Source organism: Aotus nancymaae, unplaced genomic scaffold (genome assembly GCF_030222135.1).
Source record: "Aotus nancymaae isolate 86718 unplaced genomic scaffold, 86718_ANA_hifiasm-v0.15.2.pri h1tg000095l, whole genome shotgun sequence".
In the NCBI taxonomy this organism is placed as follows: Eukaryota; Metazoa; Chordata; class Mammalia; order Primates; family Aotidae; genus Aotus; species Aotus nancymaae.
Window position 1 is genome coordinate 665,010 of NW_026988510.1, and position 26,546 is coordinate 691,555.

Here is a 26,546-nt window from a genome sequence, read left to right on the forward strand (position 1 = left end):
GCTGTCGTGAGGGTTGAATGAGGCGGTGTGTGGAGAGCACAGACTGGATGTGCCTGGGCGTGTGGTCACCATGGCATGGCTAGTGGTGGTGATGGGAGGGGCTGCCACTCACCAGCTTGCTTGCTCTTCAGCCCATGCAGCCTGCCAGGACTCTGCCAGACATGGGACGTGTCGCCGAAAAAACGCAGAGCTGATGCAGACATGTGGATAAAGATGTCCATTTTGCCTCACTCACCGGCCAGCTTGTTTGTATTTGTCTTTTGTACTTTGCCTTTGCTGCTTGAGAGTTCTGTAAGCAATTCTTAATAAACAAAAAAGCAGGTTTTATGTGGAAACTCCATGGAGATTAGAGGATTTCACTGAGTGCACACAGGAGGAAGGAGAAGATGTAAACCCCAGGCTTCCGGAAGCCGTGTTGAGTCAGTGGCGCCTTGGTCTTAAGAGGAGGCTGGGAGGGCGCTTAGGCTGACCCTAGGAGTGGCCATTTCTGTCCCTCCCCGCCCACCCACCCACCCACTTTCAAGGCTTGCAGGGGCTTGGTTTGTGATGCAGGAGAAAGCAGAATGGGAAGAGAAGAGCACAGGCACAGCTAGTGAACATATGGTGATGTTCGACAGGAATTATGAAGCATCATATGTAAGGAGCAGACTCCTTTTGCTTGTCTTTAGGAAGAACTAGAATTCATTTTGGTGATTTTTTTTTTTTTTTTGTTAGAGTGGCTGGCCGTCAGGTTGCATTAATGAAACTGGAAAAGTAGTGTTTCAAGATAGTGGACAGGTCTAGCTGGGCGGGGACAGAGCCTGCCGTGTGGAATCCTTTCCAGTCAGTCACTCATCGAAGGGGCATTTGTTGACCTTTGTCCTTATTAAAGGGAAAACGTACCTGCTGTGTACTGGAAGGTCTGAGCAGGAGAGTTGAGAATCCCGCTGTTACTCAGCAGCAGAGCAGTCCCTTCCCTCCCCCAGCCCGCATTTAGGAGTAGGGTGTGGTGGCTCACACCTGTAAGCACAGCTCATTTCAGTTCTCTTCATTGCATTTTAGATGTTGAGCTGTACAAATTATTGTGGGCTCACGTTCTACATTAATAGAACAGTACACATTTAGGGGCAGTGCTTTATTTTTATTTTTATTTTTTTGAGATGGAGTCTTACTCTGTTGCCTAGGCTGGAGTGCAATGGCACGATCTCTTGCTCACTGCAACCTCCACCTCCCAGGTTAAAGCAGTTCTCCTGCCATAGCCTCCTGAGTAGGTGGGATTACAGTTGTGTGCCTCCATGCCCAGCTAATTTTTTTGTATTTATTGTAGAGATGGGGTTGTGCCAGGCTGATGTTGGCCGGGCTGGTTTTGAACTCCTGACCTCAGGTGATCCTCCCGCCTCTGCCTCCCAGCGAGCTGCGATTACAGGTGTGAACCAGCATGCCCGACCCCTAGACATTTCAATTATGTCTTCTATACTCTCAGAGTTTAAAACCTGTATAGTTCTGTAAGTTGTAGTATCTAAGAGGTTTACGATTCCGTATAGATTTTTGGATCACTTTTCTAGTTTTGAAAGAAGGCAGTTGAAATTCTGATAGGTACTGCACTGAATCATTAGGTTACCTTGGGGGTGTTGCCGTAGTAAAGATACTGTGTCTTTTGATCCATGAACATGGGATTCCCTGTCCCCAGTTTATTTAGGTCTTCAGTTTCTTTCAGCAGTATTTTGTGGTTACAGGGTACAAGTTTTACATTTCTTTGGTCAAATTTGTTGCTAAATATTCTTTTTGATGCTGTTATAAATGGAAATGTTTTCTTAATGTTTTTCAGATTGTTCACTGCTTGTGTATGATGATGATACAACTGACTTTTGTATATTGATCTTGTATCATGCAGCTCTGCTAAATTGATTGATTGAGGACCTTGTTGCTTATCAAGAGAACGGTTTTCTTCATGGAGCTGTATCTGATTCTGAGGTTCCTACTTGGCAAAAGACAGGCTGGTAACCAGTGTCCTGAAGTCTGCCACCACTTGGATCATTCATTTTGTAGAAACAGAACAGATGAGTGTTGTGAGAGGTTGCGAGTAACTAAGCGATTGTCAGTGAAGTGAATCAGCCACTTCCTGGCTTTCTCTGTCTTCTCTGTTTTCCAGCGTTCATGACACTGATCATAAATAGTGAGGCCAACAGTGAACTCCAGAGACAGGTAGATAACAAGATATTCATGTTTTCTTTTGAGATTTGCCATTAGAATATGATGCTGATTTGGAATTCTGTGGGTTTACTAAGAGCTAGAATTAAATTGGTCATCTGTATGCCTGATTTAGGCTTTCTAAAAAGTTGGTCTTAAGTCTTTGTTGGTCAGGATTTCAGGTGTGTTAAGTGACCCTCAGAGCTGCTCTTTCCTTATTAAGGCTTGTTTTAGCCTTGCAAGGCCAAGCAGGGAGGTGGCGTTTGTTGCTCGGGGAGCTTGTGAACTCTGCCACACTGCTTGGGTCTTGTGGAGCCGGACCTCCTGTGGGAGGGAGGCAGGCGTTGCACAGCCCAGCCCTGTCCTTCCTGTAGCTTCTCCTGGCGTGTCTTTGGGGCCGTTCTCACTGTTGGCATTTGCGTCACTTTGTCTGATTTCATGCCTTTATCCTCCTAATTTTCAAGTATTTCCCGGTTTCTGATCTGTAGCTTCCTTTTTTGATGATAGCCGTGCATCTGTTTCCTTCTAACCATGCATCTGTTTACTTTAATTTTTTTTGCCATTCCCCTGAATCAGGTGAGGAAGGGAAGGTTCTGGTAGGAGTCTGAGGACTGAAGGTTCTCCTGCGTTCCAGAGTTGGGTTTTGTTCTTTTGCAAAGGAGTTTGATTCCTATCAGGGCAGGCATTGTGGAAAGGGAAGAACAGTTGTGTGAAACCATCCCCTTTTGTTCTCATTCTGCATTCATCCACTTTGCACTTTCTTCTGCTAAATGGTATAAAGAGAATTATTTAGAAACATTAATTTTGTTTCCTGCTTTGTTTTTTCCTGTAGTAAAAAGAAACATTTGCATTGAAGAGGGAAGCCTGGTTTTCTTCTAGCTCCTCCCTCCCCTCACCTCAGTTCTTACGTTTGCTTAGTTGCCTTTATTGTCTCCAGCCTTCTCTCTTTAACTTTAAATGAAGGAAAACAGAAACAAATAGCACCCCATCCTTAAAAGAAAAACACCTAAACAAGAAACAAATAACTGCTCACCACCTCTGCTCCCAGCCTCAAAAACACGGGGTGAGGGGCGCCACTGTGTTCACTGGAAGGAGGCCAAGGTCGGGATCGTCGCCTAACCAGAGCCAGCAGGTGGCTTGTCTGCACCAGCCGGCCTTGGGATTGTGGGGCTCCTGGCACCATTGTGGGAGTGGAATCCAATTGGTTGTGCCTTTTTTAAAATGAGACGAGGCTGGATCTGAGGTCCTTAGTGTTCATTTAAGTCCTCTGAAGTTACATTGTAAGGAGATTTTTAAAGCCATAATAATAGCAGATGCATATTCATGTTTCACATTTCCAGTTTTAAGACTGATCGTGGTGCAGAGTGTGTGCTCTGGAGCCAACCTGATTTTAAGTCTTGGTCCCACCAATTAAAATGTGATCCTGACTACATTTCTCACACCCCTGGGACTTCTCATCTGCAAAGGGGAGATGAGATACCTACTCTGTGGGATTATTGTGAGGATAAAGTGAGTTGATACTAGATAAAACCATATGAAATTGTCAGTATGGGACTCTATGTTTTTTTTAAATTGAGCTTGTGTATTCAGTTATAGTTGTAAGAAATCCTTGAGAGAGCCCCTTGGACACTTCGGGCAGTCTCTTCCTCTCTTCCAATGGTACCACGTTGTAGAACTGTGGTATTAATAGAACATCACAGCCAGGATGTGAACACGGTATTGCTCACCAGTCTTACCTAGATTGCTTGAGGTTTACTTGTAGAGTGTGTGTGTGTGTGTGTGTGTGTGTGTGTGTGTGTGTGTGAGAGAGAGAGAGAGAGAGAGAGAGAGAGAGAGAGAGAGATTGATTGATTTGAGTTCCGTGTGGTTTCACCACTGGGGGCTCCTGTCCCCGCCGTGCTGCAGTACTGAATAGTGAGGGTCACAGCCACAAGGATCTGCCGTTTGCCCTTTTCTAGTCACATTTGCCCTTCCAGCCCATCTCCCCACCCTGGTCCCTAATCCCTGGGAACTACTAATTTGTCCTCCATTTCTAAAATTTGTTGTAAGAGCCTCACATAAATGGAATCATAGAAACGTGACCTTCTCGATTGACCAGTTGTCCATTTTGCTTAGCGTAGTGTTTGCTCTTTTTTGTTGCTGAGTGGTCACCGTAGTGTGGGTGGACCGCAGCTTGCTTACCTGTCTGCCCATTGTGAGAAATGCACATTCACCCGTCCAAACCCAAAGAGTGGACTTGGAGACACAAAGAATAGTGGAATCGAGACTTCTGATGGTGGTCTTGCAGGACTGGGCACCTGGGGGCAGGTTTTCCCGGGGCATCCACACACCTGCTAGCATGCAGGGCCCTCCCCCAGGTCCTCACTGGTCGAGTACTGTGGGGCTACAATATTTATTTATTTATTCATTTATTTTGAGACAAAGTCTTGCTCTGTTACCCAGGCTGGAGTGCAGTGGTGCAATCTCGGCTCACTGCAGTCTCCGCCTCCCAGGTTGAAGTGATTCTCCTGCTTCAGCCTCCCAAGTAGCTGGGAGTACAGGTGCCCACCACCTTGCCCGGCTAAGTTTTGTATTTTTAGTCCAGATGGGGTTTCGGCATCTTGGCCAGGCTGGTCTCTAACTCTTGACCTCGTGAGCCACCCACCTCGGCCTCCCAAAGTCCTGGTATTACAAGCAAGAACCACCATGCCCGGCCGTCACCTGAGTTTCATGATCCGCCTTACAAGGTTGTACCATCCCCTTCCCTGCTTACGTTTCCATTTCTCAGTAACGAAATCTCCTTCCATTTTATGGGCTGACCCGTCCTCTACATTCTTGATCGCTTATCGCGACCTTCCAGGTGCATGAGCTGTGTGGTTTGTTACATCTGCAGGCTGGCTGCCAGTGCTCAGATTTATCATGCCTTGAAAATGGACCATTTAAAATATTTTCTTAAACCATAGAAGCACATCTGACCTGATTCCACTTTGTGGTGCATATGAATAAAACAGCTATGAACATTGGAATGGGGATGATTGGACAATTTTTGACTTACAGTAAAGGTGGCCACATGCTGAGTGTGGGTGTTTCTGCCCAAAAGCAGCAGCAACCGTGGTGTCCTTCCAGGTTCACTCAAGCCTTCCCTGTGCATGTGTTTGAAGGCACTGAAAACATATTTATCAGAAAAGCCACAGCTCTGCCCTGGTCTCTGGAAACCCATCTGTGTGCTCTTGCTGTTCTGTGGAAAGTTGGGAAGAGACAGACCCAGGCCTAAGACAGGCTGGTGTGACCGCCACTCAGAGCTCAGGGTTCATGGGCTGGTTTAGTGAGCCGGTGTCGGGGGTAGTAGGCCCTGTACTGGACTCCCATCGTCAGTAGTTCCCCTGTGGACCTTCCCACTCAGCCTAACTCGATTGAAAATCGTCGTTCATATAAAGTTGTGATTGAAAAAGTGCTCTGGCTAACAGCGTTTTGAGACCCAAGGCCTGTGTAGGGACCGGTATTTGCTAACATGGATTCCTGGGCTCTGAGGGTGTTGGGAAGGTGGCTCACGGGAGGGAGCTGAGGGACCTGAGCTCACTAGCTCATACCAGCTATGACACCAGAGTGGTGCTTGGTTTTCAGAAGGAGCAGGCGGCGTGGAACAGCCACAGGCCTCGCCATTTCTTCTCTGTCAGTTGGAGTTACGTCAGTGTGGCTAAAAAGAATTGCTCATCTTAGCAGATTGAAAACTATGATTAGCAGTTGTAGGTCTGCTCATTGAAAAAAGTGATTATTGATGTGCCTTGATATAAAGAAAGAAAAAAGTGATTAAAAAAAGTCAGAGTGAATTAACCATTAATACAGTTGTGTAAGTCAGCGTCTTCTAAAACTTGTGGTTCTGTCAGGGGAGAAAAGGGAGACTCTGTACTAAAAACATTAGCAATCTTGGAACTTCTGTTCTTCTCCAAAAATAAGCATCAGGTCTGCCCAGCTTTCTTCCCAGGGAGTCTGTGATTCTGTTTCGGATGGGGCTTGTGGCCGTGACTGCTTGTCGAGACCAGTGAGTGAAGCAGCTCTCTACAAGCAGCAGAGCGAGGGGAAAGCCGATGACTTTGGAAGAATGTCAGAAAGAAGTGGGGTGCGATTGGGTCAGCTTAAATACCATGGTACTACTTGACATTTTAAATAAAAAGCGTGTTCATTACCGACCCATAATCGTACCTGCTGGTGGGGTCTGGTAAGATGCCTCAGTCTACGGATGCCTTGTATGGCAATGAGACCAGGGTGGGTGCTGTGTCCAGGACCTCAAATACCACTTCTTTTTGGGGAAATATCTAAGATCCTCTTTTTTAAAAAAAATTGTTTTAAAAGTTATTTTAATCATTTGGATATTTATTTCTCCTTAAAGAGACAGGGTCTCACTCCCTCACCCAGGTGGAGTGCAGAGGTGCCATCCTTACTCACTACAGCCTTGAACTTCTGTGCTGAAGTGATTCTTACACCTCGGCCTCTCAAAGTTCTGTGGTTATAGGTTTTGCTTGGAACTCTTTATTCTTATGTAACTAACTTTTTACCCATTGATTATATGAAATCATTTTCTTTCTGTATCCCTAATATGGCAGCTAGCCCCTGAAAAGGGTTGATGAGAGTCTCTGGAGTAGTAACAGAAGCTTAAAACCTTGAATTGGTCCACTATTCAGAGAGAACCACCAGTGGCATTGAAAATATTTCCTAGTTTTTCTTACACAGAGTGCATGTAGCAAATGTCCTCAGCACCTGGGATTATCATCTTGTCCTGTTGCCATTTCCATAGGTAGAAGCGTCTCCCTTTGTTTTAACTAGATTGTGGTTTTGGTTGTGCATATGTGCCAACCCACCCACCCCCAGTCCACCCTCACCCCCAGACAACTCTGACCCCCGGTCCTCTCATCTCGCTCTGACTCTTCATGTCTCCATGATCTGTGTCTACATTATGCCTCCACAGACCTGTACGATCCTGAGTGGCTGTGGACATGAGCTGACTGTAGGAAGTGTAGCCTGCTGCATTTCTGTTTGACAGCAGGGCTTGTTTATAGTTGTGGTGGTGGTTTTGATGTGAAACCATGTATTCTAATTGAAGCTTTTTTTCATACCTTAGAATATTTCTTTACTCAGGAGGCTGAGGTGGGAGGATCCCTTGGGCCCAGGAGGTCAAGGCTGCAGTGAGCTGTGTTTGCGCCACTGCATCTTAGCCTGGGCAACACAGTGAGACCCTGTCTCTTAAAAAAATTCTTGGCTAAATGTGGTGTCTCATGCCTATAATCTCAGCACTTTGGGAGGCCAAGGCAGACGGATCACCTGAGGTCAGGAGTTTGAAACCAGACTGGCCAACATGGCAAAACCCCGTCTCTACTAAAAATGCAAAAATTAACCAGGCGTGATGGCATGTGCCTGTAATTCCAGCTACCCAGGAGACTGAGGCAGGAGAATCGCTGGAACCCGGCAGGGCACAGAGGCTGCAGTGAGCTGAGATTGCACCACTGCACTCCAGCCTGGGCAACAGAGCAAGACTGTGCCTAAAAAAGTTTTTCTCATGTTTATTGCAAATATTTTAGAGGCTCTGGATTGGTATTGTTTCCCAGAAATAATGGGGTCAGTTACTGAGATATTTTCTCTTAGTCCGAAAGAAAAGACCTTTGGACCAGAACTTTCTTCCCAACTTGGTTTTAATACCCTGTGTGACCCTAAGACAACAAATAACTTAGCTTTGTTTCACTTTACCTAATTTGGGCCCAGTGTCATCTATATGCGTAACAGTAGTTGGATTAAAGCAGTAATTTTCACTGGGGCGTTTTGCCCTTTAGCGGACGCCATCTGGAGACATTTTTGGTTGTCAGGATTTGGTTGGGTGGCCCTACTGGCATCTAGGAGAAGACAGGTGCTGATCAACCCTGTCGCATGCTCAGACTCTGAGCCCAAATGCCAGTGGCACTGAGCATGTGAATCCATAGACTTGTGGCACTTCCGAGTGCCCACAGGACTCCGGAGGTCAATCCTGGGGTTTCTTTGTGACTTCCTCTGCAGTTGTTCCTCCTCTCCTGAACTGTTTTACAGAAAACTTCGTGGCATACTTGCTGCTTTTCACTGAAACCAGGCTGTGTGGTGACTGGAAGCTGCTTATTCACATTTATTTTGATCGATTGACTGATTGAGTCTGGAGTGCAGTGGTATGAGTAGCTCTGGTCACAGGTGCACACCACCATGCCTGGCTAATTTTTTTGATTTTTTTTAATACAGATGAGGACTCGCTGTGTTGCCCTGGCTGGTCTTCATTCAACTCCTGGGCTCAAGCGATCCGCCTGCCTCAGCCTCCTGAAGTGTTTGGATTACAGGCGTGAGCCAGCGCACCCAGCACACATTTATTTTTAATGGTCCTTGAGGTTAATGGCAGCTTTGAACAGTCCTGTCTAGGAATTTAAGGACAGAAAAACCTTACTCCATCTTTGCAGAACGCGCATGTCATGAGTGTTTCTCAGGAAACACGTGATTCTCTTGGCCGCTAAACATAGAGCCAGGGAACCCCACACTAGCAAGCCCTGTCTGGGGAGCTGCCTTCAGTCCTGTCTGTCCTTTGCTCCCTGGTTCTGCACACAGATGTGTTTGGGGTTGGAGGAGAGCCTGATCTGCTTGGATTGGACTGAAGTAACATGGGTGTGGATTTTTTTTTCCCATTTAGACTGGTTTGTTTTATTCTTAGAGTCCCCAGAGCTCTTCAGGGAGATTATATAGTTTCATTCAGCATTTTAATTTTAATTTTTATTTTTGAGACCGAGTTTTACTCTTTCACCCAGGCTGCAGTGCAGTGGTGCAGTCTCAGTTCACTGAAATCTTCACTTCCCAGGTTCAAGCGATTCACCTGCCCCAGCCTTCTAGTAGTTGGGATTACAGGCATGCGCCACCATACCTGGCTAATTTTTGTATTTTTAATGGAGACAGGATTTTACCATGTTGGTCAGGATCGTCTAGAACTCCTGACCTCAAGTGATCTGCCCACCTCAGCCTCCCAAAGTGCTGGGATTACAGGTGTAAGTCACTGCGAATGGCCTTATTAAGCTTTTTAAAAAATGGTACTGTAGTATAATCTTTTCCTTTTAAAATACTCAGTAGTAATGAAAACTACGTTTTTGTTTTGTCTTGTTTTGTTTTTTTTTTTTTTTTTTGCATATTTTGTATAGTCTAAAACTTAATACGATTCTTAAAATTAGCCTTTTAAGGCCAGGCGTAGTGACTCACGCCTGTAATCCTAGCACTTGGGGAAGCTGAGGTGGGGGGATCACCCGAGGTCAGGAGCTGGAGACCAGCTTGGCCAACGTGGTGAAACCCCGTCTCTATCAAAAACACAAAAATTAGCTGGGCGTGGTGGCGGGCGCCTGTAATCCCAGCTACTTGGGAGGCTGAGGTTGAGTTGAGGCAGGAAAGTCACTTGAACCCGGGAGGCTGAGGCTGCAGTGAGCTGAGATCACACCGCTGCGCTCCAGCCTGGGATACAAAAGCGAAACTGCATCTCAAAAAAAAAAAATGGCCTTTTAAAAAACTTACCTTATTGATAATGTTTTGTTTATATGGCAAGACTACAGTGGTTACTTGATTTATTTGGTTTCTTGTGTATAAAAAGCTTTAGGGCCCTCTGAAATCTGATTTTATGGTGATTTCTCAAGATTGTATTAGTGTCATTTGCTCTTTTTTTATATTGGACTTTGGATTTACCTTTAAGTTGTTGGAATTGCTACATTTTGACGTAAAACTGTTGGATGAATGAAGATAAGTTTTGGCCATGGCACAGTGACTAGGAGCTGAGCAGGGGGTTATGGGAGAGGAAGGGAGATGGAATAAACCGTGTGGACCAAACAGGGGGAGACAAAAGCTACGAAAGAGCTGAGGTTGAAATTATTATTTACATGAATGAATTTCACTCTCTTGTTTCAGATTATCTACAGCCCTGCTCTGGGATACACCTCCACTGGATTTAAGAGACAGTCCTCGTCAGCACTGACTTTGAGCTATGGAATCGGTAAGTACTCACTGCACTGTCTCTTTATCAGTTTGTGTTATTGTCATTGGTTTGTAAAAATGAGTATGAAAATAACGCATGAGTGTCCTTGTTGGTTTTCTTGGACCTGATGGAGTTTTGTCGAAATGTTTTGAATTTTGGTCTCGATTTCACTTAGAGTGTTTTCAGAGTGGTAACAGGTGAGCTTTTTTGGATTAATACATGCGATCCTTGGTGTCACAGTGAGAGGAAATCTGCTGAAAAATTAAATAGGTTGTTAATAGCCTATAGAAGAAGTTTATTTCCTCACAGCTTCCTTTAATTTTCTTCCTCCTCGGATTGTCTGTATGTTCTGTGCTCTGTGCATGTTGTGAGAACAGTTTGCATGAGGCTTCTGTATCCTGGGAGCTGTTCTTCTCTTGTTAGGAACCCGGTGGTGGTCTCACCTGGTTGTCCTGTGCTTCTGGGCACAGCACTGCTGCAGAGCCCTCTAGGTGGCTACTCCGGCCTTTCCTGGTAGCTGGAGACCAGTGTGGTGGTTGGCAGGTAGGGAGTGGGAGCCTGGGTTGCTGGCCCTGACTCCTTGCCTCCTACTGGGAGTGACTGGCATGTTTTTTGAGAGGAGGGGCAGCAGTCTCCATAAAGAGTTTGGCCTTGACTCTGACCAAACACTTGTTGCTGTAGGGCAGAGTCCTCCCTCCTCCGGGAGACGCACGGTGACTGGCAGGTTATTTTCTCTGATATGTGGGCTGACAGCAATTGGAGAGGAAACTCTTGGATAATTTAAATCTTCATAATTTGGCCAAGTGTGAGTGAGGGTTTTAAAGTGAACAGTCCAAAAATACATGATCTGGTTTGTGTTGTTACTCCTAGCAAACATGAAAGAACCTTTCCTGCAGCTTCTTCCGGGAGTTGCACATGCTTTATCTCAGTCACGGTGGAATCAGGCCACTCTGAAATACACCTGACTGGTGTCTTTCACATTATTGAAGTATTTCCTTGGAAATGGAGATGAGGTTTGAGGAAAGGGAAATCTGAGATATCCCTGAAGATAGGTCTAGAATTGTCTTCTCTGAATCTGGAGGATGGTTTGCAGTTAGAATGAAGCCAGCCTGGGTAGTCGTGGTGTTCATGATCAGGTGAGATGTTTTTCAAGATCTGGAGGTGGGCTGAGTCTGGCTGTGATAAAAGGGGTGCCATGGAGGGGCCAGGTACATGGGAAGAGGGAGCAGTGATGAGGGAGCGCCCCATACCCCAGGGTCTGAGCTGTGCCTCTTTGTGTAAAGGATACTGCTGACCTTAATGTATGACAAAGAAAAGCAAATTGCTGCATTTTCTTAAATTTTTTTTTTTTTTTTTTTTTTTTTTGGTAGACACAGTCTTGTTATGTTGCCCAGGCCTGTCTTGAACTCCTGCCCTCAAGCAGTCGTCCTGCCTCAGCCTCCCAAAGTGCTGGGATTACAGGTGCAAAGCCACCACACCTGGCTAAAATGCTGCTTACTAGTGTGAAAAATGAAATTATTAATAAACAATTAGTGGCCAGGCGAGGTGGCTCACACCTGTAATCCCAGCACTTTGGGAGGCCAAGGTGGGTGGATCACTTGAGGCCAGGAGTTTGAGACCAGTCTGGCCAATATGGTGAAACTCCGTCTCTATTACAAATATAAAAATTAATCAGACGTGGTGGTGAACACCTGTAATTCCAGCTAGTTGGGAGGCTGAGTCAGGAGAATTGCTTGAATCTGGAAGTGGAGGTTGCAGTGAGCCAAGATCACAGCGCTGCTCTCCAGCCTGGGTTACAGAGTGAGACTCTGTCTCCTAAAAAAAGTAATAGATGGATTCAACAAAATAACATGCTTTACTGATTAAAGGGGAACAAGCTATCAGTGACTCTGCCGACGGGACCTGCAGTTGGCCTAATGGTGTAGCACTGTAGTGGATTGAGAACAGTAGATGTACTGTTGCGTAGGTTTGATGACATAGGAAATGTTGGCATTTTCCACCATGTCACAGTAATAATCTAATGTGTCTAATGCCATTTGTCACTTTTGTGAACTATAAACACTCAATATATTGATTTTTGTCTTTTTTTTTTTGTCTGTGGTGGTTAGATTGAATAAGATGAAGGTCCTTAGCATGAGGTCTGTTCTAGGCACCAGGGAGACTGTAGTGTTTCTGCAGAGAGGACCTCCCGAGCAGGGGTTGGGCGCCGTGACCCATGTGGGCATGTGAGGCCCTGGCTGAGGCTTGTTCTCCATTGTTCTGGAGGGTTTCTAAAAACTACAGGGTTTAAAAAAAAAAAATTGCTGGCCAAGCGCACTGGCTCCCACCTGTGATCTCAGCACTTTGGGAGGACGGGGTGGGTAGATGACTTGAGCTCAGGAGTGCGAGAACAGTGTAAGTAACATGATGAGACCCTGTCTCTACAACAAATAAAAAAAAAAAGCCAGACGTGGTGGTGCCTGCCTGTGATCCCAGCTACTTGGGGAGGTTGACGGGGGACAGAAGGATCACTTGAGCCCAGGAGATTGAGGCTGCAGTGGGTTGTGATCACGCCACTGCACGCCAGCCTGGGCTACAGGGTGAGACCCTGTCTCAACTAAAGAAGAAGAATTTTACAGGTTCTCTAATAATTTTTCATTGCTATTTGTGTCATTCCTGTATTTCCCTTTGATTACTTGAGGTGGAATGTGAGCAGTTTAAATGAGTTCCATAGTTGCTTCCTCAGTATGTGCTGCTGTGCTCTTCTCTCTCTTCTGGGCATGACTTAGGTGCCCAGCTTGGATGGATTCTGGGCTGGGTGGTCCTGCCCTGGGTTGGGGTCAGGGTCCAGGGCAGCCTGTGTGTGCTGGGCTGACTGGTGCTAGCTCTGTGGCCCTGACCCCTCCCTTCTGCTCTCCAAGCCTCGGTCTCCTACCCTGGGCAGTGGTCATGTTCATACCTACTGTAAAGTCGTCTTTAGAGATTAAATGACACTTTACAGAAACAAAGCTGCATGAAAATAGAAGCTTTGAAACAATTAGATTTAGTTTGTAAATTGTTTCTCTAGTATAAAGTAGTTGAAGCTGATGAAGTGAATCTTACGGATGCAAGAACACCAAGGTCCCCTTTTCCCATCCGTCTTGTTTCTTGTCAAATGTAATTGGTTCCCTGTAGCAAATGGAGTAAGGGCTCTGCGTGTCTTAAACACGTGTCATTGCCAACAGAAGGCCCATTTACAACTTGCTGAGATTTTGGTGGGAAGAGGAGGAAGGGAGGAGGAAGGAGACGGAGGGTCCAGTGTGGCTTGAGCACCCCAGTGCCTGGCTGAGCGGGAGGGATTGGGCGGGGGGTGAGGGTGCATGGCCAGAAGACTCTGGGAGGCATCTTCGTGACTGGCCGTCGGATTCCTCAAGTTCTGCTGAGAATTCTAGTCTCTTTTTACCCACTGTAGAATAAGGATCTTAATTATTTATTTGTGTTGTCCATTGGGAAAAATAATTTGGGATATGCTTAATGTCAACAGTGGGATAATGGTGGAATTCAAAATGTAAACTGGCCGGACACCATGAGATCACGCCTGTAATCCCAGCACTTTGGGAGGCTGAGGTGGGAGGATTGCCTGAGGTGAAAGGGATAGTGAGTAGTGGGATTCAAAATGTAAACTGGCCGGACACCATGAGATCACGCCTGTAATCCCAGCACTTTGGGAGGCTGAGGTGGGAGGATTGCCTGAGGTGAAAGGGATAGTGAGTAGTGGGATTCAAAATGTAAACTGGCCGGACACCATGAGATCACGCCTGTAATCCCAGCACTTTGGGAGGCTGAGGTGGGAGGATCCCCTGAAGTCAGGAGTTCAAGATCAGCCTGGGCAACATGGCAAGACCCCATCTCTACAAAAAGACACAAAAATCTCTACAAAAAAGACACCCCCCCCGCCCCCGGCGGGGGGGTGGTGGTACATTCCTGTTGTTGTCCTAGGTACTCAGGAGGCTGAGGGGGGAGGATTCCTTGGGCCTGGGAGGCAGAGGTTGTAGTGAGCTATGATCACACCACTGTACGCCAGCTCTGGGTGACAGAAGGATTAGAAGAAAAAGAAAAAAGGAAGACATGGACCATCCCAACAGCGAGATGTGTAGCATGTGGCCCAGCCAGGGCAGTCTGCGCCCCTCTCAGGTGCAGTTGAGGTTAACCTCGATCACGTGTAGGGATTCTGAAGGCAGTGCTGGCCGCTGGTGCAGGGCTGCAAGTTGAAAGAGAAGTAGAGTAAAAGGGTCCCTAGGGCCCCACGGTGGCCCCAGCATGCGCATGAGAGGACGTGGTGGAGGGCACTGGCCTGGAGGCATGGCCAGCCAGCGTGGAACCCAAGCCCCTGTGCTGCTGCTGGGGGCCTCCTGCCCTGGCTGTCCCTCCTTCCGCAGCAGCTTTGAGGAAAGTGCCTGCGGAGGCCCGGCAGCCGGAACGTGTTGACTTTGGCAGCAGGAGCTGTCCGGCTCTGCTTATGCTGTGGCCCAGTACATACGGCTCTGTGTAGAACACGTGCTCATGCACATGTGGTTTCTGTCTCACCCTGGCCACGGGTGCCCACTCCCCACCCGCTTCCGTGGAGCTTCTCGTGGGCTCAAAGGGCTCTCTGCCTGGGTATGGGAAAGTAAGGGAAATGAGGAGTGAGTTTTTTGTAAATCAGAGGACACTTTTAAAGCTTTTGGTTTTGTTGACTTTTTGCTAAATGGATGATTTGTTTATCAGAAAAAATAAAACTGGGATTCTTGTTCATATCTGATGCTGTCAGTACATCAGCAGGATAGCGGCTGCGTTAGGGACCTGTTTGTGTCTGGAGGGCAGACAGAGCAGTAAGCAGAGGGCAGGGGAGGCCTTTGTAGCCTAGGGCAAGTGTGTCCCCTCTGTGCCTCTCTGTGGTTCCTGATGAAGGCCTCAGCTCTGCAGGGTGTCTTAGTTTGGCCTGAAGGCCGAGACCATCGCACCCCCCTGCCACCCGTCGCTATCCATGAGTCTTTTTCTGTTCATTCTCTTCATTGCCTGGGTACTGTCAGACTGTGTTTAAAACTTATTCTTGCCAGTGTTTTGTTAGTGGGAACAAAGTTTCTGAATACTGAATCCTGGTGGCTGACTAAACACAGCCTTTGGGGATGGGCTTGGTAATGATTTCCTGAGGTGTCAGGTGATGCTGAAAGGGCTGCACCCACCCGGTTGGGTTCTCTTTTAAATTCTTCCCTGGAGCTGAAGAGCAAACAGTGTTATAAATTTGGATTGCAATTGAGAAGTGAGCTCAAAGATGCCAGTTTAGATGTGATCAGATCTTGTTAAACAAATCCTATAAAATGCCAGGATATTTTGGCCTAGTAATACTGTATTCTAAACTTCAGTGTTAAAATGGAAACTTTTGGTAACATAACAACCAATTTTCCTGTGTGTGTGTGTGTTTTGGTACAGACAGGATCTTGCCGTGTTACTCAGACTGTCCTGGAACTCCTGGCCTTAGGCAGTCCTCCCTCCTCTGCCTCCCAAAGCTGTGTGATCATAAGCATGAGCCCTGGCACCCAGCCTCTCCTGCTCTTCTGAGAAGCCGGCTGTCTTGCTCGTCTCCCTGACACCTGTATGCTTTTGTGCTATAGTGGGCAGGGCTGTGACGTTTACAAGATAACCCACAGGAAACCCTGGCTTTGCCCATGGAGAAAGAATGGACTAAGGGTGGGGGACGTCTTCCACCCACCCCTGTTGATAGGTGGGTCTTGAACAGAGTTGTGTTGGTGGCTGGGGTGCTGGAACCTGTGGGGGTTTGAGCTTGGTTGTAGCCTAGCAATTAGTCTCACACCAGCACTTGGTCTGCATCCTGTGGAGGCAGAAGAATGGATCTAGACAAAGTTCAGTAACCTGGCAGGGGTGGATTTGCTGAGGGAAGCTGTCATCAGGTGTGTGAGCGCATTTCATTTCCTCAGACTGTGGACCTCACCTAAAATCTGTTTTCTGCTCTTTCAGGGGCCTGGCACCTGGCCCAGGGCTCACCGGCCTTGGCTGCTCTGGCCTTTGGGCAGGTGGCCTCTCTGAATTCTCTGCTGTGCTGTGGCTCTTCTTGGTTTTGCTCCCACCTTTCCTGTGTTCCTCCTGCTCCTGGAAACCGCACTCCAGAACGGCCTGTCGATGGGTTTTCCTGTAACTCCTAAGGTCTGTGAGAGGCACACGCTCTGCTACACCTTCTCACTTACATTCTCTCTTTTCCCTACAAAATCCCAGAAAATTGCATTTTCCACATTTTTATTACAAGAGGAATCTAGGCCTCCAAAGAAGCTTAGGAAGTAGGGTTTTCAGGGTTCCATGGCTGATCAGTGAAGTGAAGTGAGTGAGTCCTGGGACCCTGCTCCACCACGCTGAGGCCGGAGGCAGTTGTATTAGCTCTGGACTCTAGGGAAAGAGGCAGGGGGCACAAGGAGGGGCTGGTGTAGCCCTGGGCATGGCTGGGGTGTCTTTCACGTTCATCCCAAGGGTCTGAGTGTGCGTGGGGCGGTGCTCACGCTCGTCAGCTTGGGCACCGGGTGTTACTCTCCTGCCAGATGCAGCGGGCCTGCGGTGTGCCACAGCTTGGCGAGGGCCACTTGCCACCACGCTCTGGGTCAAGGCCAGGCTGTTTCTAACAACCTGCACACCTGTCGTCCTCTCGCTCCTCCGCCCAGACAACTGGGTGCTGATGCTGGCCTTTTCTGTGCATCGAACCTGGTAGTTTTGCCAGCTTCACACCTCTTTGTCCTGGTCATTGTGTCTGTGGTAGCCCAAGGCTCAAGTGAACGTGGAAGTGCTGCCACAGTGCTATTGCCGTCCTTGTCCTGAGGGCTGTCACTTCTCTGGGGTGGAGAACCGGGCATTGGGGTGAACGACATTGGTGTGAGCTCTCTCAGGGAGTTCGTTGGCTGGATCTGTAGCACCCAGTGCTTGCCAAACAGTGCAGCCTTTGCAGGGATCATGCACAAGTACTTAGAGCTGTCTTGGCTTGTCTTCCTGCTCAGTGGTCACACACATGCAGTAGCTTCCTGTTGGAGTCTGGGACCAGCTTTAGGGCAGGGGCAGTACCACTGTGTGGCAGCTGTACCTGAGACCTGACGGCAGTGAGGGTCTACGCATTGTGATAGGTGTGTTTACTCTTAAAAATTTATCAGTTTGGCTTTTTGAAGTTAACGGAAGACTGAGTTTTACTTTGTGGACAAAGGAGTTAATTTCATTTCGTTTCTTTTTTAAGTATTTTCTTTTTTCCCTTATGTTCCTCATATAAAAATATTAGTCTTTTTCTGTCAGTCTGTTTCATTCCTTTCTGTAAGATGCTGATGTATCTTGTGTCTCTTCTTAGGTTGCTCTTTTCCATCTGCATGTTATTATTATTTTTATTTTTTTATTTTTGAGACAGAGTTTCACTCTTGTTGCCCAGGCTGGAGCGCAGTGACGTGATCTCAGTTCACTGCAACTTCTGCCTTCCAAGTTGAAGCGATTCTCCAGCCTCAGCCTCCTGAGTAGCTGGGATTATAGGCGTGCACCACCACACCCGGCTAATTTGTGTATTTTTAGTAGACACCGGGTTTCACCGTGTTGGCCAGGCTGGTGTCAACTCCTGACCTCACGTGATCCACCCCCTCACCTCCCTTGGCCTCCCAAAGTGCTGAGATTACAGGCATGAGCCACCACCTTTGGCCTGGATGTTCTTAATGCTGCTGATTTGTCTCCCATTCTTTTTCCTTGTCCCCTTCCGTATTCCACAGCTGTCCTTCTGCTACCTCCAGAAGGGCACCCTGCCCTGGACACAGGCTTTGTCCTGTGTTGTGGGTCATGCTTGACGGGATCACTTATCAGCTCAAGGGAGGCTCTGAGGTCCTCTTCTTCTTCTTCTTCCCTCTTTCTTCCCTCTTTCTTATTCTTCTTCCTTCTTCCCTCTTTCTTCTTCGTCTTCTTCTCTTCCTTCTTCGTCTTCTTCTCTTCCTCGTCCTTCTTCTCTTCCTCCCTCTCTTCCTTCTTGTTCTTCTCTTCCTTCTTCTTCTCTTCCTTCTTCCTTTCTTCTTTTCTTCTTCTTTCTTCCTTTCTTCTTTCTTCTTCCTCCTTCTTTTTCCTCTTCCTCTTCTTCCTCCTCTTCCTCCTCCTTCTCTTCTTCTTCCTCTTCTTCCTCTTTTTCCTCTTCCTCCTCCCCCTCCCCCTCCTCCTCCCCCCACCTGCTGCCCTGTGCTTTCCTTGTCTCTTTTCTGTCCCCACCCAGACCATGAGCGCTGGGTGAGCATATCTGTCTAACTCACTGTGGCCTCTGGTGCCTGCGTGTCTGTATGCTGACGCCGGGCATGGCCAGAGATCATGTTGTCGTGTTGTTGTGGTGCATGGCGGCTCCTTCGCCCGTGCGTCCTTCTCAGACCACAGCTGCTGCTTCTGCTCTAGGACTGACCGTAAGTCTCATAGTGCGCTGGCTGGTTTGTTGTTGCCCTCAGGAGTGTGGCCGAGACCGTGCTGTGGAGTTCTTTTGACCTGGCGATGAGGGTCTGTGCTTCTGTTACTGTCGCTGGCATGAGGCATGCAGTCCTGGAGACCAGCATGTCTGGGCGCCGACTCCCACAGAGCTCTTGATCACAGCACCAAATCCCTTGCTGTGTTTTTATTGTTAAGAAAGAGGAAACAATGTGCATAACCAGACTTAGGACTTTGGTGATTTTCTGGCTGAAGGTTTTTTTTGTTTGTTTGTTTGTTTGTTTTTTGAGACAGAGTGTCACTCTGTCATCCAGGCTAGAGCTCCCTGCAGCCTCTGCCTTTGGAGTTCAAGCGATTCTCCTGCCTCAGCCTTCTGAGTAGCCGAGACTACAGGTGCTGGCCACCACGGTTGGCTAAGTTTCTGTGTTTTTGCTAGAGACGGGGTTTTACCATGTTGACCAGGCTGGTCTTGAACTCCTGACCTCAAGTGATCTGCCTGCCTTGGCCTCCCAAAGTGCTGCGATTACTCTGGCTGGAATTTTGCTGGAGATAATTTGGGATTCACTGCATTGCATCCTTTGTGAGGAGTGCTGGGTGAAGATGTGAGGTATTTGAGCCCTGAGCACCAGGGTCTGGCTGGAAGGAGGAGCTTCATGGACAGGCCTTGAGGACACTTTGGTGCCTTACCTGAATTGTCCCTGTGAGGACATGCCTTACCAGAAGAAGTCAGAAAGGCCGATAGGAAAGTTACCTGTAAGTCCAGGCATGGTGGCTCAGGCCTGTAATCCCAGCACTTTGTGAGGCAAAGGCGGGAGGACTGCTGCAGCCCAGCAGTTCAAGACCAGCCCAGACAACACAGTAAGAGCCTGTCTCTACCGCCCCCCCCACCCTCCCAACCCAAGAAAAAAATTAGCCATGTGTGGTGGCTCATGTCTGTAGTCACAGCTACTTGGGGAGGCTGAGGTAGGAGGATCGCCTGAGCCCAGGAGGTTGAGGCTACAGTGAAACAAGATCATACCACTTCGCTCCACCCCCGAGTGACAGAGCCAGAACCGGTCTCAAAAAAAAAAAGTTATTCGTGTGAACACAGGTGCTGTTTTGCAAATGTGCCCTACAAAATACAGTCATGCCCCACATAACATTTTATTCTACAACAGACTACATATGGTGGTACCTCCCTCCTTGCATAAGATCTTTTTTTTCTTTTTTTAAATTTGAGACGGAGTTTTGCTCTTGTTGCCCAGGCTGAAGTGCAGTGGCGCTATCTTGGCTCATCACAACCTCTACCTCCTGGGTTCGAGCAATTCTCCTGCCTCAGCCTCCAGAATAGCTGGGATTACAGGCCTGTGCCACCATGCCCAGCTAATTTTGTATTTTTTATAGAGTCGGGGTTTCTTCATGTTGGTCAGGCTGGTCTCGAACTCCCGACCTCAGGTGATCCACCCACCTCAGCCTCCCAGAGTGCTGGGATTACAGGCGTGAGCCACTGTGCCCGGCCCCATAAGATCTTAACACTGTATTCTTACTGTACCTTTTCTATGTTTAGTTAGGTTTAGATACCCAAATACCATGTGTTACAGTTGCTACAGTGTCCAGCACGGTAGCATGCTGTCCAGGTCTGCAGGCTGCCCCACGCAGCCTTGGAGTGTGTAGTAGGCTGCACCATGTAGGTCTGTGGAAGTGCACTCTAGGACGTGTACACAGTGATGAAATTGCCTGGCGATGCAGTTCTCAGGACATCATCCTGTCGTTCAGTGACACCTGACTATGCTGTATTTTCTCATCCCTTTATTGCAGAAGTAGGGCATCTGTTATAAGCTAGTAAAAATTGTTTGAGAACACAGAATCTGGGGAAGAATCGCCCTGAAACTCATTTAGAAATAACTGTAGAGAAAGTGACTGGAGAAAGGTTTTGTTGTGTCCCTTCCGTGACTTCACGGTGTCACAGGTTAACTGGTCAGTTGTGCTGTGGGAGTGCCTGACTGGGCATTGCACTGTGGTGTGGACCGTGGCCCTGCGGGGGATGGGGAGAGAAGTTATTCAGTGTTCCTTTTTGGAGTCTGACTTCGCTTTTATTTAAAACAGCAAACCGCATTTATGGTGGTCTGTGGACAGGATGTTTGTTCGTGAGTTCTCTGTACTGACTCTGAAGGAAAGGACACCAACCAAACGTCAGCGGTGTGATTTACGTGGCGGTTCCTTATTTATGTCGTCCATTCAGCCTCAGCGTGGCATTTGGATACATGATGCCTTTCATCCTCAGAATGCCCTTGGAGGTAGGCATGGCTGAGCACATACCAACCTTTGCCTGCCCCAGCCTCTTCTCCAGGCTTCACCTCTGGAAGGTTAAACATGCCACTCTGTGGCGTCCAGAGTTTCTGTCCTTCAGGATCCATAGTAGTGACTGTGTCTGTGTCCTCTCCTGACCCACGAGTCAGCCCGATAGAGTGCTGGTAGCTTTGCCAGTCAGCAGTGTTTTCAAAGGCAGGTTTTCATTCTCTTCTTTACCCCATACGCTTTAAACTGATGCCTCATTTTCTGTAAAATAACAAAATAACATTTTGTGGTTATTAAGGCAGTTTTATTCATGCCCTTTGATTCCATAAAGGTAAAGGTGACTTCCTTTGTGCACTTCCATTTTCCTTAGTTACACAGATGTGCCTGTTCTCTGAGTCTTTCCTTATGGTTTAGTGCCTTGGTTGGGGTGGGCAGGAGACTAGAATGGAGGTCTGCAGTTAGCCCACACTGGGCTTCCCCTCTCAGCCCCATGCTGCCTGAGGTTGGTGGGTTGAGCCTCCTGTGGGCTGTGCCCGCAACTGAATGTTGGTGTTGACTGAGAGGACTCCTGGTTCTTGACAAACATGTGCCTGGCTGGCAGCATACGTGTTGTTCGCTCTTAGACTTTCTTGTAGTTTGGAATTTTAGTTATAAGTTTGCCATATTCTGAGTCTCATGCATTCTTTCACCCTATTTTAATCTTATAATCTGTTTACTTTCTGTGTTCCGTAACATAAAGACGTGTTTTTGTTTTGTTTTTTTAAGAGACAAGTCTTGCTTTGTTGCCTAGGCTGGAGTGCCGGGGTGCCGTCGTGGCTCACTAGAGCCTCAACTCTTGGACTCAAACGATCCCCCTTCCTTAGCCTCCCAAGTAGCCGAGACCGCAGGCGCATGTCACAACACCTGGCCGATTTTTTAATTTTTATTTTTTCAGAAGTGGGCTTCCTATGTTACCCAGACTGGCCTCCAACTCCTGGCCTCAAGTGATCCTCCTGCCTCAGCCTCTTGAGTAGCTGGGATTAAAGGCAAAGGCACGTGCCATCGTGCTCACCTAAAGAAATGTTTTGAAACCCTTCCCAGGGAGGCAGCAGGGCTGTTATCTTAAGAGGTGTCCGGTCTCGGTCTGTTTGGGGGAGTACTTTGTTTTAAATCGGCTGTCATTACCTAATCCTAGTTGAGCATGTGTCCAGTTGCTTTATCTGTGGGCTTCCTGGCGGTGTCCTCATAGAGTGTGGGGCCTCACTCACCAATAAACTTCCTCAGAACTCAGGTTCCCTGCACTGCCCTCACCTGCGTGCGCTCTGCTGCTCCCTAGGGTAGCGGATCCTCCAAGAGACACGTGTCCTCAGACGACATCTGGACAGATGAGCCATGTTCTTCCATGTGCGGTGCTGGGTCCAGTCAGGAGTGGGGAGCAGGCCATGCAGGATTGTTGGCACATCACGTGGCTGTCTGAGTTAGCCCATCCGATGCTTCCTGTCAGTGCTCCTAAAGCCAAAGAGAGTGAGCAGATCAGGCTCCCGGGAGTGCGGGGTCCACCTGCCAATAGGAAGTTTCTCTGTAGCATTTCACCTGAGAGCTCAAGGGCACATCACGCTGAGTGGCTGATGGCATGTCAGTGCACAGTGATGACAGCAGCTTTCCAGGTCATCCACCACCACGCAGCCCAGTGACGTTAGCGGTGTTGGGCACCTCCTGGGGCAGTTCCAGGTGGAGCCTGGTGTTTGAAGATGGGGCTGAGGTGACTGGCCTTACTCTAGAGCTGGAACCCAGGAGGAAAGGTCTCCGCTAGAAGGCTGGGGTGCTGTGCTTTGTCGGGAGCAGCGCGGTGCTGTCCCTGATTGGGCTCCTTCCCCCGGGAGAGCCTAGAGGATCTGCAGGTCCCCTGGTCTCTCCCCCGGTGTCTCCCGCCCCACCTTCTCCCTCAGTGCCTCCACCTCACCTCCTCCTGCAGAGCCCCTGCCCCCACCTTACCCCGCAGAGCCCCCGCCCGCTTCCTCATGGCACAGAGCCCCCCTCACCTCACCTCACTCCGCAGAGCCCCCCTCACCTCACCCTGCAGAGCCCCCTCACCTCACCCCGCAGTGCCGGCTGCCCCGCTCCCCACCCCACCCCCGCCCCCCCGCCAAGCTCACTGCAGCCTTGAACTCCCATGCTCAGGCCATCTTCCCACCTCAGTCTCCCAAGTAGTTGAGAGTCTACTGGTTTGCACCCCACCCCTAGCCAATTTTTAAATGTTTTTCTAGAGGCTGGTTCTCCCTATCATTCTTGGGATGCTCTTGAACTTGTGGAGTCAAGTGATCTTTCTGCCTCGGCTTCCTCACGTGTTAGGTACAGGCTGAGCCACTACCTAAACTTAAATTGGTGTGCTCACCAGCTTAAGCGCTTAATACCAGTTGCCTTCTTGTGGCTTGCTAAGGTTAGGAGTTCATGTGAACTACACATTAATATCACTAGACAAGCTTCGTTCTTTCTGCAGAGAACTGGTGTAAGTAAAGTGTAGGTGCCCAGACACAATGGGCTTCACATTTTGCCTGCCTTTGTTGGAAGGACTGAGCTTTCATGCAATGAACTGTAGGTCCTTATCTTTACTCTAAAAGTTACGCAGATTCAGTGCCTTATGGAAAAATCAGACTTTCCGTTATTAATGAGGTTCATGGACAGAGAAGGAAACTTGACGTGGGCGTATCCTGGGACTGCCGTGAGAAAGCACCACACACCGGGAGCCATGACCAGCCTCCAGCACAGGCAGGCCTGGGACAGAGGCTGCCTCTGTTGTGACAGGCAGCCGTACTGCTTGTTGGTCGTGGTGGCCTGGTCCTCCCTGTGCTCTGAGAGCCGATCTGTGCTGTGTGAATCCAAGTCCTGTGCTGCAGGACATTTTTGTTTATCACAGGAGGGTCACTCTTAACAAAAGAAACTTTTTTTTTTTTCATATCAGCTTTAGGTTCACAGGAAAATTAACATAAAGTACAGAGGGTTCCCCTGCACCCCCGGCCTCAGTATCCCAAAGAGAGTGGCCGTTTGTTGCAGTCGTGACCCCCTGGACACAGCGTCATCACCCACAGGCCACACGACCTCAGGGTCTAGCTGCTGCTGTGCAGCGTATGGTTTGGACGCACGTATCCTGACGTGGACCCACGGCTGTGGTATCATGCAGAGTAGCTTCACTGCCCCAGGGCCCCCGTGCTCCTGCTACACATCCCTCCGTCCCTCCCTCTCCACAGCCCCTGGCATCTCTGATCCACAGTTTTGCCCTTTCCTGGGTGTCACAGAGTAGGAACCCTACAGAGTGTAGTCTTTGTAGCTGGGCCGCCTTCACTCAGCAGCGTGCATTTACCGTCCCTCTGTGTCTTTTCAGGGCCTGGTGATGTTCTGTGGTCTGGGTGGACACTGGGTGGTTTATCCACTCACCTCTGAGGGTGTCTTGGGTCACTTGCAGTTGTCTCTGTGGTCTTTTCTTATGGAGAAGTGAACAGTAAACAAAGCCAGCCACTGGCCCCTGAACTCGGTTCTGACCTCTGTCTCTGACCTGCCTTGATGAGCAGGTGTCCCTGCATGGACTCTTGCTGTGTCATGGTGCCCCTGCTCCATGTTCAGAGCCACCTGGACAGTGACAAGAAGGACACTGTGCCTTCTGCTGAGGAAACACTCCCTGCATGGACTCCTGCTGTGTCATGGTGCTCCTGCTCCGTGTCTGTGTGGACTCCTGCTGTGTCATGGTGCCCCTGCTCCGTGTCTGTGTGGACTCTTGCTGTGTCATAGTGTTCCTGCTCCATGTCTCCGTGGACTCCTGCTGTGTCATGGTGCCCCTGCTGCGTGTCTGTGTGGACTCTTGCTGTGTCATGGTGCTCCTTCTCCATGTCTCCGTGGACTCCTGCTGTGTCATGGTGCTCCTGCTCCGTGTCTGTGTGGACTCCTGCTATGTCATGGTGCTCCTGCTCCGTGTCTGTGTGGACTCCTGCTGTGTCATGGTGCCCCTGCTCCATGTCTGTGTGGACTCCTGCTGTGTCATGGTGTTCCTGCTCCATGTCTCTGTGGACTCCTGCTGTGTCATGGTGCCCCTGCTCCGTGTCTCTGTGGACTCCTGCTGTTTCATGGTGCCCCTGCTCCGTGTCTGTGTGGACTCTTGCTGTGTCATGGTGCTCCTGCTCCATGTCTGTGTGGACTCCTGCTGTGTCATGGTGCCTCTGCTCCGTGTCTGTGTGGACTCCTGCTGTGTCATGGTGCTCCTGCTGCGTGTCTGTGTGGACTCCTGCTGTGTCATGGTGCTCCTGCTCCATGTCTCCGTGGACTCCTGCTGTGTCATGGTGTTCCTGCTCCGTGTCTGTGTGGACTCCTGCTGTGTCATGGTGCTCCTGCTCGGTGTCTGTGTGGACTCTTGCTGTGTCATGGTGCTCCTGCTCCATGTCTACGTGGATACTTGTTTTGTCATGGTGCCCCCGCTCCATGTCTACGTGGATTCCTGCTGTGTCATGGTGCCCCTGCTCCGTGTCTCTGTGGACTCCTGCTGTTTCATGGTGCCCCTGCTCTGTGTTTAGAGTGCCTGGACAGTGACAGGAGGACACTGTGCCCCCTGCTGAGGAAACACTGAAACCAGATCTTACAACACATGGAGTTCGCTAACAGATTTTAAACATGAATGATGCTGATGGGAGAGAGGGATGATTGTAGTCTCTCGGGGGTCTTTGAGGCCTTGTCCAGAGACTGTTGGAGATGTTCCCTGCCCCAGGATCCTGTGTGGTGGTGCACAGCCAGCTGAGCTGTGTGCATGCCACTGCGTTGCACTCTTGGGCTCGAAAGTACCTTTGCTTAGTCCTCTGATTTTTCTATCAGAGACTAGACTAGTAATTTCTAACCTGGGCCTGAGACACTTAACAGTGTATTGTGATTTTTTTTTGGGGGAGGGGGGGGACACAGTCTCTCTATGTCACTCAGGCTAGAGTGCAGTGGCACAGTTAGATAGCTCACTGCAGCCTCAACCTCCAAGGCTCACACCATCCTCCTGCCTAAGCCTCCTTACTGTCTGACACGACAGGCACATGCCACTACACCCGGCTAATTTTTTTTTTATTTTGATAGAGGTGGGGTCTTTCTGTGTTGCCCAGGCTGGTCTCACACTCTTGGACTCAGGCAGTACTCCTATGTTAGCCTCCCAAATTGCTGAGATTACACGTGATCTCTAGCTGTTTCAGTGTCACCAGATTCTCCAAACACAATTTAATTTTACTGACTCAAGACAGACCAGGCTTGTTGGTTCTTTGTGGTCGTTTTTCATAGGTCAATGTTGCACCGCTTCAGCGACAGGTGATCAGTGCCTGTGGGTCCTGTGTTGCCACCCAAGGCAACTGCTTTGACCAGGGATGCAGGGTCCCATGCCCAGGACGCAGGCTGGTGTGCTGGTGCTGAGCTAATTGGGAGTCATTGCCAGAGCCGTCTGGCCACCGCCTGCTGCCAAGGGCTCCACTCTCGTCCCTTCCCTGTTGATCATAAGATGCTTAGAGGAGAGGCTTCTGGATCATCTTCATCTGGACATTCCAACGACAGTACTAGGTCAGCATCCACAGAAGCACACTGTAAAATTGGGAACTGTGTCTTATTCTTCCTGAGTGAAAAGGGAAAGTTCCATTATTCCTCAGCCTGAGGCAGGTGGGCCCTTTGCCATCCACATCCATGT

At 48.8% G+C, this 26,546-nt stretch overlaps 1 protein-coding gene across 5 annotated transcripts in view; it reads left to right on the top strand.

Moving 5' to 3' along the window:
• ANKRD11 (ankyrin repeat domain containing 11) overlaps nt 1-26,546 on the top strand; it is a 225,046-nt gene that overhangs the window by 71,349 nt on the left and 127,151 nt on the right. For 4 of the 5 annotated variants that reach the window (XM_064369922.1, XM_064369925.1, XM_064369924.1 and 1 more), the window contains exon 2: nt 10,096-10,180. The gene's annotated coding sequence lies outside the window, so the exon portion shown is untranslated. Of the gene's footprint in view, nt 1-10,095; nt 10,181-16,138; nt 16,325-26,546 lie in introns of those variants that run through there. The other variant, XM_012466029.3, reaches the window with a different exon arrangement.